Source organism: Pelophylax lessonae, assembly GCF_965119305.1.
Source record: "Pelophylax lessonae genome assembly, chromosome: 10".
NCBI lineage: Eukaryota > Metazoa > Chordata > Amphibia > Anura > Ranidae > Pelophylax > Pelophylax lessonae.
Genome location: NC_138777.1, coordinates 52892538 through 52906345, shown reverse-complemented (window position 1 = coordinate 52906345; position 13808 = coordinate 52892538).

The window sequence follows — 13808 nt, the reverse complement described above, 5'->3', positions numbered from 1 at the left end:
GAACTGGGAGACTAGTCAGGATTTAGAGAAAGATGAATGCAGCAATGTACAGAGACATCCTTGATGAAAACCTGCTCCAAAGCACTCTGGACCTCAGACTGGGGCGAAGGTTCATCTTCCAACAGGACAACAACCCTAAGTACACAGCCAAGATAACAAAGGAGTGTCTACAGGGCTGTGAATTCTGTGAATGTCCTTGAGTGGCCCAGCCAGAACCCGATTGAAAATCTCTGGAGAGATCTGAAAATAGCTGTTCACCGATGCTCCCCATCCAACCTGATGGAGCTTAAGAGGTCCTGAAAAGAAGAATGGAAGAAACTGCCCAAAAAATAGGTGTGCCAAGCTTGTAGCATCATACTCAAAAAAACGTAAGGCTGTAATTGGTGCCAGAGGTGCTTCAACAAAGTTATGAACAAAGGCTGTCAAGACTTATGTACATGGGATTTTTTTTTCATTTTTTAAAAATTTACAGAAATTTCAAACAAATTTCTTTCATGTTGTCATTATGGGGTATTGTTTTTAGAATTTTGAGGAAAATAATGAATTTAATCAATTTTGGAATAAGGCTGTCATATAACAAAATGTGAAAAAAGTGAAGCGCTGTGAATATTTTCCGGAAGCACTGTACGCATTAAAACATATTTGTATTGTATGTTAATGATTACAGAGCTGCATTCCTTTGTGTCTTTAATATCTAGCTGGAGTTTGGCTTTAGGGAATGTCTGTATGATGTTTGCTCATCAGGTAGACTGTCAATAAGTAATCATTTGTCTCAATTCACAAAGCTCCAGCACCAGCGTAAGGTAACCTTCTTCAGCTCTGTGTATACAAAGGAGCATGAGGGAGCTCCGGTCCATAATGGGGATGGTATTGACAAAGTCCTAAATGATCCACAATGGCTCAAATGTGATATGGTCCAGAAATATTTAGACAGGCATCCACACACGGATCCTAAAAGAATTGAGCTCTTTCATTTCAAAGCCTTTGTTTCTCATTTTTAGGGACTCCTAATGACTGGAATGGTATCACTGGTGTAAGGCCAATGTGGTGCCTATATTTAAAAAGGGATAAAAGTCTTTACCAAGTAACTTATAGACCTGTTAGTTTAAAGCCCCGTACACACGTACCGATGGTCGGCATACAAATGTTCCTCTTTTCTCCCCGGGATGTCGGTGTCTGCTGAAAAGTGCAAAGACAGCACAAGGACAGCACAAGAATTTTGTCCGCCGACTGCAGAAGTGATGTCATGTAATGGTTAACTTTCCCTGTGTTTTCTATTTTCTGAGCATGCCCAGTCTTGCAAATCTGCGGTCTGTCGGCCGAATTGTGTACTGACAGGCGAACAATCGTCCGTTCTGGTGTCGGCATACAAAAATTTTCATGTTTGCAAGAAAGACTTTTGTCCGCGGATTGTGCGCAGACATCTGTCGGAGGCACCATACTAACACGCGTACAATCGGCAGATCCTTCGTCCACCGACGTTTGTATGCCGACGATCGGTACGTGTGTACGGGCCTTAACTTCTATAGTCGGAAAGATACTGGAGAGTTTAATAAAAGACCACATAGATGAGTTCTTGCTGGAAATAAATATTTTGGGCAACAGACAGCATGGATTCATGAAAGACAGAACCTGATTTCTTTTTATGAGGAGGTAGAAAAATCTTGGACAGAGGGGTGGCTATGGACAGAGTATGGATTTTGGATTTTGATCTTGGATTTTGAAAAAGCATTTGACACAGTTCCCCACACACAGCTAATGTGTAAGGTAAAGTCTAAAAGCTTGGAAAAATCGATTTGTATATGGATAGAAAACTGGCTAAAAAATAGAATTCAGAGAGTAGTGGTTAATGATTCTTACTCTGAATGGTCTAAGGTTATCAGTGGTGTATCCCAAGGTTCAGTGTTGGGACCCTTACTTTTTAATATCTTTATAAATGATATAGGGTCTGGGATTAAAAGTACCATTTCAGTCTTTGCAGATGACACCAAGTTTTGCAGTGGAAGAACGTCCTTACAGGATGTCTGCAACTTACAAGCCAACCTCAATGCACTGTTTCAATGGGAAACTATGTGGCAGATGAGGTTTAATGTTGTTAAATGTAAAGTTTTGCACTTGGGGTCTTACAATATGCATGCATCATACATACTAGGGGAAGTTCAAATGGGGGAATGAATGGTGGAGAAGGATCTGGGTGTTTTGGTAGATCATAAGCTTCATGGTTGCATGCAATGCCAAGCTGCGGTTTGCAATGCAAGCAAAGTCCTTCCTTGTATTAAGAGAGGTATGGACTGCAAAGAGAGAGCTATAATTTTGCCCCTGTACAAATTATTAGTAAGACCTCATCTGGAATATGCAGTTCAGTTTTGGGCACCATTTCTCAAAAAGGAGATTGGGGAAATGGAGAAAGTGCAGAGAAGGGCAACCAAACTGATAAGAGGCATAAAGGAGCTCAGCTAGGAGGAGAGATCAGAGAAACTGAATTTATTCTCTCTTGAGAAGAGGAGATTGAGGGATATCATCAACATGTATAAATACATAAGGGGTCCATATAGTGAATTCGGTGTGGAGTTGTTCACTTTAAGGTCATCACAAAGGACAAGGTGGCACTCTTTATGTGTAGAGTAAAAGTAATTTAATCTCCAAATACAGAAAGGTTTCTTCACAGTAAGAGCTGTAAAAATGTGGAATAGACTCCCCCAAGAGATGGTTCTGTCCAGCTCAGTAGATTTCTTTAAAAAAAGCCTGGATTTTTTCCTAAATGTACATAATATAACTGGATACTAACATTTATAGGTAAAGTTGATCCAGGGAATATCCAATTGCCTCTTGGGGGATCAGCAAACTGGATAATGCTTTGCATGGGCTTTTTTCCTTCCTCTGGATCAACTGTAGGTATAGGATTGTGTATATAGGATTGTAGAATTTTTTCCTTTTATTGGTTGAACTTTATGGACTTGTGTCTTTTTTCAACCAGACTAACTACAGTATGTACCATATTTATCGGCATATAACACGCACCGGCGTATAATACGCACCTAAATTTTAGGGGAGAAATTTCAGGAAAAAAGCTGAAATTTAAAATAAACAGCTTTGAACTCAGAACATTTTTTTTAATCAAATGTAGTCTCACCAGTGCCCACGAATGCAGCCTCATCAGCGCAGTGCCCACGAATGCAGCCTCGCCAGCGCAGTGCCCATACATGCAGCCTCGCCAGCGCAGTGTCCATACTTACAGCCTCGCCAGCGCAGTGCCCATACATTCAGCCTCATCAGCGCCAGTGCCCATAATTGCAGCCTCGCCAGCACCAGTGACACTATCTGAATCACTATTAAAAATGTCCAGGAAGCAGCGCCGAGAGGTAGAAGGGGTGGGCGGCGCCAAAGAGAAGGAAGGACGCGCTGTCATCGGAGGTCCCGACGCCTATGATCGACATCGGCATAGGAGGCGGGACTTCCGATGGCAGCGCGTCCTTCCTTCTCCTCGGCGCCGGCCGCCCCCTTCTACCTCTCAGCGCTGCTTCCTGGACTTTTTTTTTATATCGACGTATAACACGCACTGTTACTTTTTCCTCCATTTTTAGGAGGAAAAAGTGCGTGTTATATGCCGATAAATACAGTAACTGAAAAGACCTGTCACTTTTTTGAAAATAATATCTATCTTGATGTATCGGATTTCTGAATTAAGCCTGTTCTCAAAATGATTAGAACGTTGAGTCCAACTGTTTTTTCAAATTCAAACATGGAGCTTTTCCTTCTAAACAAGGTCAGCCCAAAAATAAAGGTCATGGTTACAGACTTGGCAAAGGCTTACACTCTGTAGCAAAATTTATTCAACACGACATATTGGATCAATGTGTCACATTTCTGGGAAACATATTCTTCCTCTTATATATAAAGCAGGAAGTAAATGGTTTCCTAAAACAGTTAGATTCATGGCATTGTGTGAAATAATACCTGTCACAGTTACTTGTGCTCAACAGGCCTGTCAGACCATCTAATGGTTGGTGTTATAACTGATCACATGTGCAGCTTCATGGCAACTATAGATCAAACAGAGGCTAAGATGGCACCTTCCTTGTCTGTACGGGATAGGAGGGTTTAGTTTTGCCTTAACAGGAACTTTTATTCAAACAACAAAATATACAATAATGGTATTCTTTTTTTCATCTCTTTATTGTAAGAATGAGCTCCAGATCCTCCTGTCATCTTTGAAGTCCCATTTGTAACCCCTCTTCCCCCTATTAGTGTCCCTTTAACTGGGTCCTATTGCCAGAAGGTGGAGCAGACTTGCCGATCACGTGATCGACTGCTAACAGTGGTCATATGATGGAGAACCCATCCCGATGGCTTTTGATCACAGGCACCGTGAGCTGCTTGTGACAGTTTGTTCACAGTGCTGGGAGCATGCGCTCGGCACCAAAACCTCAGCCGCATATGTGTAATAAGTCACAGCCATCCTGTCGCTGCACTTAGGTGTTATATAGTAGGCAAGAGGTTCAAAATATAGAAGGTGGGCTATGTACATTAAAAGAAATGTAGCCAACTTTTTTTACCGTATCCCTCTCCATTCTGAACAAATTGCCATTCGTTTAACCCCTGAGCGTTCTCCAGCTGATTAAATTAGTGTTAAATTAGTGGGTTTGACTTCATTACATCTGAACAGTCTGCACTGCAGTGTCTATATTCCTATGGGTTGAGGGCTCGTTCACAGCTGGTCCGCTAATGTGCGTTTATTAATGCAGGCTCAACACAAGGACGCATAAATAATTTTAAATAGATTTATTCGCCCCATCACAGTGAGTGGTAGATTCTGCCATTTATGTACTTTCTCACGGAAAAAAAAATATTTTCTGTGACAAAGTTAACCTCCAGGAATTTAGCTGGAGGTTAAGCTGAACTTGAATCCCCAGATGCCTAAAAGACCTGGACAATGGAATGGGGCAATCCCCAGGAACCTAGCAGGCGTCTATTTTCTCCAAACTTGAATATATTAAACCAACCTATTTTTTGTGGTCTGGTCAATCAGGATAGATTGGTAGTCACGGGTCGGCTCTTGTAACTCCAAGGGCCTACTCTGAATAGGATCCCTAACATACACAGCTTTAGCCAAAGATATCGCTGTCTCCTTCACTGTGGAGGCCAACTTCTGTTTGAAGCCACACATCTCTGACATAAATACCCCTCTCAGAGTAGCCTTAAAAGCCTCCCATTGAAGAAAACAGGACTTAGTTGTCCCATTTTTAGCCCAGAAAAGACGAATAGCTTGCGTGCATTTTATCTTTACATATTCCTCCTGTAACCAATTGGCTTCCATACACCAGTGACAGATCCCGGGCTTAATTCCCATATTGAGATCAAGCAGGATATGGGAATGGTCTGAAAGTGCTTTGGGTAAGTATTTAACCTCCTGCATTAATTCCAGGCCCCAGGCCCTCACCCTCTGCAAGAATGGTGTCTTTTCTGGATAGCGACTTTTGCGTCTCACAGTAACATGAATATTGCTTAAGGTCCGGATGCATGAAACGCCAAACATCCTGGAATCCATAAGTGGACAACAATCCAGCCAGGAGGACCAGAGCATTTGGAGGTGCCCCCAACCTATCCATGGCCGTAACTGTCACTGCGTTAAAGTGCCCCATAAGAAAAATCTTTACTATCGCTTCTCTGCCTTTTGGCTAAGATCAAGTGTAGTATCTGTTCTTATCAGTTGGTATGGACCCTGATGGTTAGTATCGGCAGGGGCTGAAATGAACCAGGGCGCCCCAGGAGAATCTGGGGGACTGGGAAGTAGGCACGGTCAGAGAAAGCCAGATGGGTCCATTGCCTTCTGATTTGAATGGGATCTGCCCCTACCAGTTTGAAGGGAGCGAGAAAGCTGGTTGCCCCCTTGAGGCCGGTTAGTATTGCTCCTGGATGTAATTGGTAAGGAATAGGGATGGCGGTGGGGGGGGCTTTTTCCTCCTGGGTTGAATCTGGCCTTGCAAAAGGCTTGTCCCCAGTTGAAGGTAAGCTAAGCTGTCTATGTTCCAAGCCTCCTGGTAGGGATGGGCTACACCGGGTCTGGCCGGGGGCCGAGACCGAAAAAAGCCCATGGTGTACGTGCCCCTGGGGTGGCAGCCCAGGGGTGCCTTAATTCTCACTGGTGAGGGGCAGCTCGCCTTGAGTTTTTCGGCACCTTGGTCACTGCACCATACACCCTTTTTTCACACCTGCCTCTTGGGCCAGGCCTTTTGGCTTAGACTGGAGGAATTTTTTATTCCGGCCGAAAGGCCTGCGTTTGTACCTCACATTGGCACCTAAAGCACTTCTCCACTTCCCTTCCCCCACCTTTTTGTTTGTGTGTGTTTTCTTTGGCGTGTGTCACTTCACCATCACTCTTTTTTTCCATGCATGACAAGTACGATGTGGGTCCTCGGGCCTGCCTTGAACTTCTTGTGAGGGGGTGGACATGGCCTTCTGGCTTAGTTCGCCCTCTCTCATGGGGTCTCCCTTCGGGGGAGCCCCACCTTGTACTTGGGGTGGGCTGTTTCGGCAGTCCCCCTGGAGAACGGGGTTTGCCTGGTTCCGGCAGGCAAACCATTGGAAGTACTTCAGTCCCTGTCAGGAGTCTTGCACCCCGGGGGATCAAGGTCAGGGTCCAATCTCTTCAGAGGTAGGACCATTTCGCACACCCCCTGTGCATTTTTTGTGTTTCCCACGTTTGCGTGTGTGCACTTTTTTATGCACCTGGTGTTAGTCTTTGAGTGTGTTCACACACCACGGGCTTTAAAAAACATAAGAAAAATCTTTACTTCTGCTATATCATATGTTGATAGCAAAAGTGAAAAATTGCGCTCAACAATAAAAGTGCTAAAGGTGCATCAGTACATAAGTGATTGGTCAATCTGTAAATATGCAAATACAATAGTAATTATATAAATAAATAAATATTGCATTGATTGGGCTAAAAAGTCCTTAAAGTGCTCTGTGCAAACTGTGCAAATATAAATCTTCAGCAATCTTGGATTTGATGGGAACCTCCACCACAAACACCTCCACCCAGTGGTCAGATATTATACTCCTTACCAAAATGCGATGACCCCTTAATTACAGGGGGTCAAACACGGCATATCACTCCACACTGGCTCAAGGTTATCCTCATCGCTGTTATCACCTCAAAGGATTTGGCCCAAATGCTTTGACAAGATTCCGGATCTCCGGACATTAAGGTGCAAAGAAAGATAAAGGAAACTCCAATAGTGAAATACCGTTTGATACTGGATTTAATAAAAGATATATTGCACTTACATCATAGCGGTGTTTAAGCGCTTGTAGTACAAAAGTATACAGCTGGTCTGGTGGATGGGACGCCGCTCGCGCTCCACGCCTCACCTCACCGGAACTCTACGGTCTCACGCTCCCGAGGCACGTTTCGTCAGCCGCGCTGACGTCATCAGGGGGATCAACCTGTGCACTTCACACTGTACACCGACTCTTCAGGGCCCAAACTGCAGGCGCCCCCTTTAACCACTTAAGCCCCCGGAGGATTTGGCTGCTCAAAGACCAGGGCCTATTTTGCGATTCGGCACTGCCTGAGTTTAACGGACAATTGCGTGGTCGTGCGACGCTGTACCCAAATAAAATTGACGTGCTTTTTTTCCCACAAACAGAGCTTTCTTTTGGTGGTATTTGATCACCTGTGCAATTTTTACTTTTTGCGCTATAAACAAAAAAAGAGCGACAATTTTGAAAAAAATAACAATATTTTTCACATTTTTTTTATATGAAATTCCCCCCAAAAAAATTTTAAAATCAAAATTTTTAGAGCGACAATTTTGAAAAAAATAACAATATTTTTCACTTTTTTTTATTTTAAATCCCCCCCCCAAAAAATTTTAAAATCAAAATTTTTTAACACTTTAGGCCAATTTGTTTTCCGCTACATATTTTTGGTGAAAAAAATCGCAATAAGCATATTTTAATTGGTTTGCGCAAAAGTTATTGCGTTTACTAAGGGAAAGATTTTTGTAATTTTTATTTTATTTTTTAACTAGTAATGGCAGCGATCTGCGATTTTTTTTTTTTTTTTTTTTGCGGGACTGCGACTAGACAGATCGGACCCTTGACTGACATTTTTGACACTTTTGGGGGGACCAGTGACATTACTACAGTAATTGGTGCTATACATATGCACTGTTACTGTAAAAATGACACTGGCAGGGAAGGGGTTAACTTTTATTATTAGAGAGCAAGGGGTTAAGTGTATCCCTAGGGGCGGGCTTCTAACCGTAAAGGGGTGTAGCTTTTGATGTAACCACAGAGACATACGATCCTTCATAGCAGGATCATATGATCTGTGCTGTTACACCAGGGAGAATGACAGGCGGCTTTGTTTACATCAGCCGCCTGCCTTTCTCCCTCTCCAGCGGGAGATCGCAAGTGACCGGCGGAAATCGGAGCCGTCGGTCACTCACGCGGGGATGCCCGTGAACGAGCGGGGGCGGGAGCTTGTCTCCGGCGGCGCGCGCTCGCGGCCGCGTGACGTACCCATATGTCACTTTGCCTGCACAGGGCTGACCACCGCAATATATGTACTTGCGGCGGTCGGCAAGTGGTTAACACTTCAGGGTCCTCAACCTAGGTACCCCCTCTAATACTTCATGGTCCTCTGACTAGGCACCCCCTTTACTGCTAGCTGACTCTTAGATCCCCAGAACCTTCTCCGGAGTGGTCCCCTCTGACACTAGGCAGACCCCCCAGGGGCAATCGTCAGTACTCACGACCTTTGTAGGCTTTCCTGGGACTGGACCTCTCTCTCTCTGCTGGTTCTCGGCACACCGGATCCCCTTCAGCTTGACTCAGCACGCTCTGGATTCTCAGGCAGCACCCAGAGACATCCACCTCCTCTGACAGGAGGAGAGACAGCCGTCCTCTCCCTCCTGGGATCTTGCTTCCTGCCAAAGACGCTGAGTCATGCACTCCCTTCGGACTTCTATGCACTCCCAGAATCCTTTGCAGCAGGATCCGCCTCCTGGGGTAGTTACAAACTGAATGTGTCCCTGATTGGGTTTCCTCGACTGCCCTATGAGAAGCCTCTCACAGAGCCAGTGGGGAGACTCCCCTCTCAGCAAACACACTTGGAAGCCATGACACCCTATCTGACAAAAAGAAATCATGGCCCTGCTGTTAAGCAGACAAAGCCCACTATATTTTACCTAATGCCCCGTACACACGTGCAGATTATCTGCAGACTTTTGTCTGCAGACTTACCTTTTCTATGTAGTGCAAGGGCCTGCCGTATTGCATACAAATTGAAAGTGTTTAGGTTTGACCTCATATTATATGGTTTTGGTAAGTCTGCAGACAAAAGTCTGCAGATAATCTGCACGTGTGTACGGGGCATAACACCTACCTGTAGGGTGCTACATCTATATTATGTTTGCTCATAGCATCAGGTAGATTGTCCAATAGGTAATCAGTTGCCTCAATTCACAAAACTTTAACACCATGGTGCCCAAGGTTCTTTTTTTTTTTCCAGCTAAGTGACAGTTATTTCATATTTTATTGGACAAAACAAAAAGAACTGTCACTTTAAAAAAAAAAATAATATATAAGAATATTTATTCTGGTATATCAGCTTTCTGAATTGAGCATATTGTTAAAATTAGAACGAGTCCAACTGTTTTTTGAAATTCAAACATGGAGCATTTCCTTCTGAACAAGGTCAGCCAAAAAATAACTGTCACTGTCCCAGACTTGGCAAAGGCTTACACTCTGTAGCAAAATGTAATTATTGTGACATATTGGATCAATGTGTCATCTTTCTTGGAAACGCATTCTTCCATTTTTATTTAAAGCGGGAAGTAAACCCGCCGAGATAACCGTTTCCCAAAACAGTTACATTCAAGGCATTTTGTGAATAATAACTGTCACAGTTACTTGTGCTCAGCAGAACATCACATGGTTGGTGTTATCACGGATTTAGTGCCGATTTTCACTGTGATTTTCATTACAGCTTTAGTGCCAGTTCACACATATGCGATGTGGGAACCCTGAGAATCCACTGCGGGTTCCCGCATCACACTCGACTCGCAGGCAGTTCACACCGCCATATGCGAATTGCTGGGGGTGTCAATACAAAGTTAATGACACCCCCAGATCAGTTAGCATATCGCAGTGCGAACTGTCAATTCGGACATGAATCGGATCTCATAGGTGTGAACACCCATGCAATCCGATTCTGGCGCAGACCAAAAAAAGAGTCCTGTGCGACTTTGGTTCGAATGCGATGCAAATTCAGCCATACAATTTGTATGGCTGAAATAACATCGCACAGACATCGCATTTGATTTGCAGAGCATTGCTATAATGTGAACCGGGACTTTGAGTAAAAAAAAATGAGCCATTACTGACCTAACTGTGAAAACGCTGTTTGCCTTGCTGTGATGCTGACTCTTTAGCTTTAAAGACCTATTCCATTAAAGTACTATTAAAGCCCTATACGTTTTTTTTTACCATTCATTTCATCCAAGACGCTGTTGCAATAAAAGATTTTTCCACACTAGGTCTCCAGTACAGGTTGTTGAGCTGCAATTTTACCATCCACCTAAATTCTAACATTATAGCCAAGCAGGGCTGTACACATGCTGATGCTTTGCTTTGCAGCTGCGGCAATTTCAGCTTCAGGCCCCACCTATCAGATTCGTCAATGAGAACACGCTGTAACCATGCGCCAGGCACTTGACTTGTGTTTGCAATGCATTTTAAATTTAATACAAAATTCCCCTTGAGATTAAATTAAAAAAGAAAATAAAAAAGACATTCAGAAGGTAGGGGGATCACTCACAGCAGCTGCATTGCTGCCCTGTAAAAAAGTGATCCACCACAGATTGCTCTTCAGAGTACGGTAGGCACTTGTATTTCCTTGTACTTCCAGTCGGGGAGCATGCAAGGTTCACTTCAGCATATAGTCACATGTTTTAGGACTACATGTCTCATCATCCCTTCTACACAAAGCACATGCGTGCCTCTTCTGCTTCTGGGCTTCAGAGAACCATGTGTGTGCACAGAAGGGTGGCTCCAGGTGTCCCTGCAAAGCAATGCAGCCACCCTACAGGCAGAAATGAGGAAGAAAAAGGGTTTGAATGCAGATTTTAAATAAATGGAATGCTGTAATGAAAAGCAATATAAGCGATGATGGATTGTTTTTACTATTTCTAGTTCCAGAAGGAAGGTTTATTAACACTTTATTTAAAGTAGAACTATAGGCAAACATTTTTTTATTTTTATTTTGCATAGAGTAATGGAGGGTTATACCCTCTGTCGGATTTTTTTTTTTTTTTTTTGTTTTGCCAGCTGTTTCCAATGGGGGAGACTCTCCTTCACTTCCTGTCTCATAGCCGAACAGGAAGTGAGAGGAAATACCTGCAAATGTAGGGAATTCTTGGAGGACCCCCTAGGTCACCATAACTAGTGTCTCCATTGGTAGATTTCCCCTCTATTACTTTTCTGGAGACAACCAGACTTTTATTTTCAATGATAATGTTAAAAAGCACAATTAGAGAGGGAATCTCCTTTAGGCCCCTTTCACACGAACGATCTGATCAGATCCGCCTGTCAGTTTTTCAGGCGGACCAGATCGGATGCTCCATGCATCCCTGTGGGGTCCGCTGACACCCGCTGCTATCCGATCCGAACCGGTCCGTGAAATCCAGACGGATGGAAACCCTATTTTCCATCCATCCAGCGGATCAGATCGGATGAGAACAGACAGATGGTCCGTTTTCATCCGATTCCCCCATAGAGAGCAGCGGGAATCGGACAGCTCCGTCTCCGCACACAGAGCGGAGACGGAGCTGTCATCCGCCTGCTCAGTGGGGATCAGCGGATCGATCCCCCGTTGAGCAGAGAATGGACCGCGCCGGATGGCGCATCATGTGAAAGGACCCTCAGAGGGGCACAGACTAGGGTTGCTACTTCATCCCTTTACACCAGGACACATATTAATTATACAGGTTCTGTGGCTGATTAAGGTGGTAAATAAACTCACTTGGTGCCTTATGTCAGCCTCAGAACCTGTGTAATTAATATGTCTCCTGGATGAGGTGGCAACCCTAGCACAGACAGCAATAAAAATTGACAGGGGTTTTAATCTATCTCTACTCTATCCAAAACTAAAAAAAAAAAAAAAAAAGTTTTGCCTTTAGTTATAGTTTAAACCTACGCCCCCCTAGGATGACCATGTGGCCCAGATTGCCCGGGACAGTCCCACATTTTTCAGGTCTGTCCCCGGCACCTTCACTTCAGGACTGTACAGTGTCCCGGAATGAAACTGACATAGCCCCCCCCCCACCCAGGTCGATCTGATGCCCTTAAAAAAGGCTGCCACAACACCCTTTAAAGGCTCGTACACACTATAGGAAAATCGGGCGATCATTTTTGTCCAAAGAAGTTTTGTACGATTTTCGTATAGTGTGTGCAGAACTTTCTACAGACGATTCAGAATATTTCGTACGAAAATTCTCAAAGGGACAAACTCCAAACTTTTTTCTCGTACGGGAAAAAAACAAACAATTTTCGTTTAATGTGTACCATTTTTGTATGATTTTTGGACAAGAAAAATCAGAAAAGAAAGACTGCGCATGATCAGAAACAACAAACAACAAAAAAGGCCTTTGTTGTACCAGAAATTTTGTTAGAATTTTCTTAAGAATTTTTGTTCATCGGTTCTGATTTGCTGTGAAACAACCAGGGAAACCGGACAATAGTTCGCCCGATTTTCTTATAGTTTGTACCCCACTTTACTCACCGACAGTACTTGTCCTGGCTGGGAATGTCTGGAGATGCACAATCCCCGCCCCCTGCTTGTGATTGGGGAAACCATAAATCCCACCTCTTGTGTCTAATCACTGCAGGGCAGTGTAGAGTCAGCGGTAGAACAAGGTAAAATGGATCTCGGCCGGTCGGGACAAGTACAGTCAGTGAGTATATTGGCGATTTGGAAATGTGGTCACACTACGCCCCCACCCCCAGTACATGTTGCAGAGTGTGATCACTGGGTGCAGCGGAGTCCATTTCAGATCAGACATTGTGGAGTAACAGGAACTGGCTTCTTTATTGGAACATAACACAGGAATAAAACATGTCACCTCATTGTAATAAGAACACAGACAGGAAGAGATAACCAACAAGTTCAGTGCAGTGTACAGGAAATACACATCATAGAAAATGCATAGCATATCACTTAGCATTAGCGACATCTACTGTCCTATTTGTGAACTGCAGTTTATCTGTAATAAGCTAAAACCTGTTGTATCTCCAACACTCCTTCTCAACAGCTAAGGCTTAGTCTATTAAACCCATCTTCTTTGTAAGCCTTGAGTGTCTTTCAGAGGTCAGAGGCTTTGTAAGGATATCTGCTGTCATATCCTCGGTTGGGCAATGAAGTAACTCAAGAAGACCTTGCTCTTGAAGATCCCTAAGAAAGTGGAACTTCACATCAATGTGCTTGGTTCTTGAATTAACTCCTTCCATGCGTGCAAGTGCAAGGCATCCTTGATTGTCCTCATAGATTTCTGTTGGTCCCAACTGTGGTTGACCCGAATCTGTTAATAGCTGTCTCAGCCATATAACTTCTTGGCTTGCCTGCGCTGCAGCAACGTATTCTGTTTCAGTAGACGACAGTGAAACAGAGAGTTGCTTTTTACTAGTCCAACTGATGGCACCTCCTGACAGAAAAAATAAGTATCCACTGGTAGATTTCCTGTCGCTGGTGTCTCCTGCCCAGTCAGCATCCACATATCCTGTTAAGGTGCTTTCATCACTTG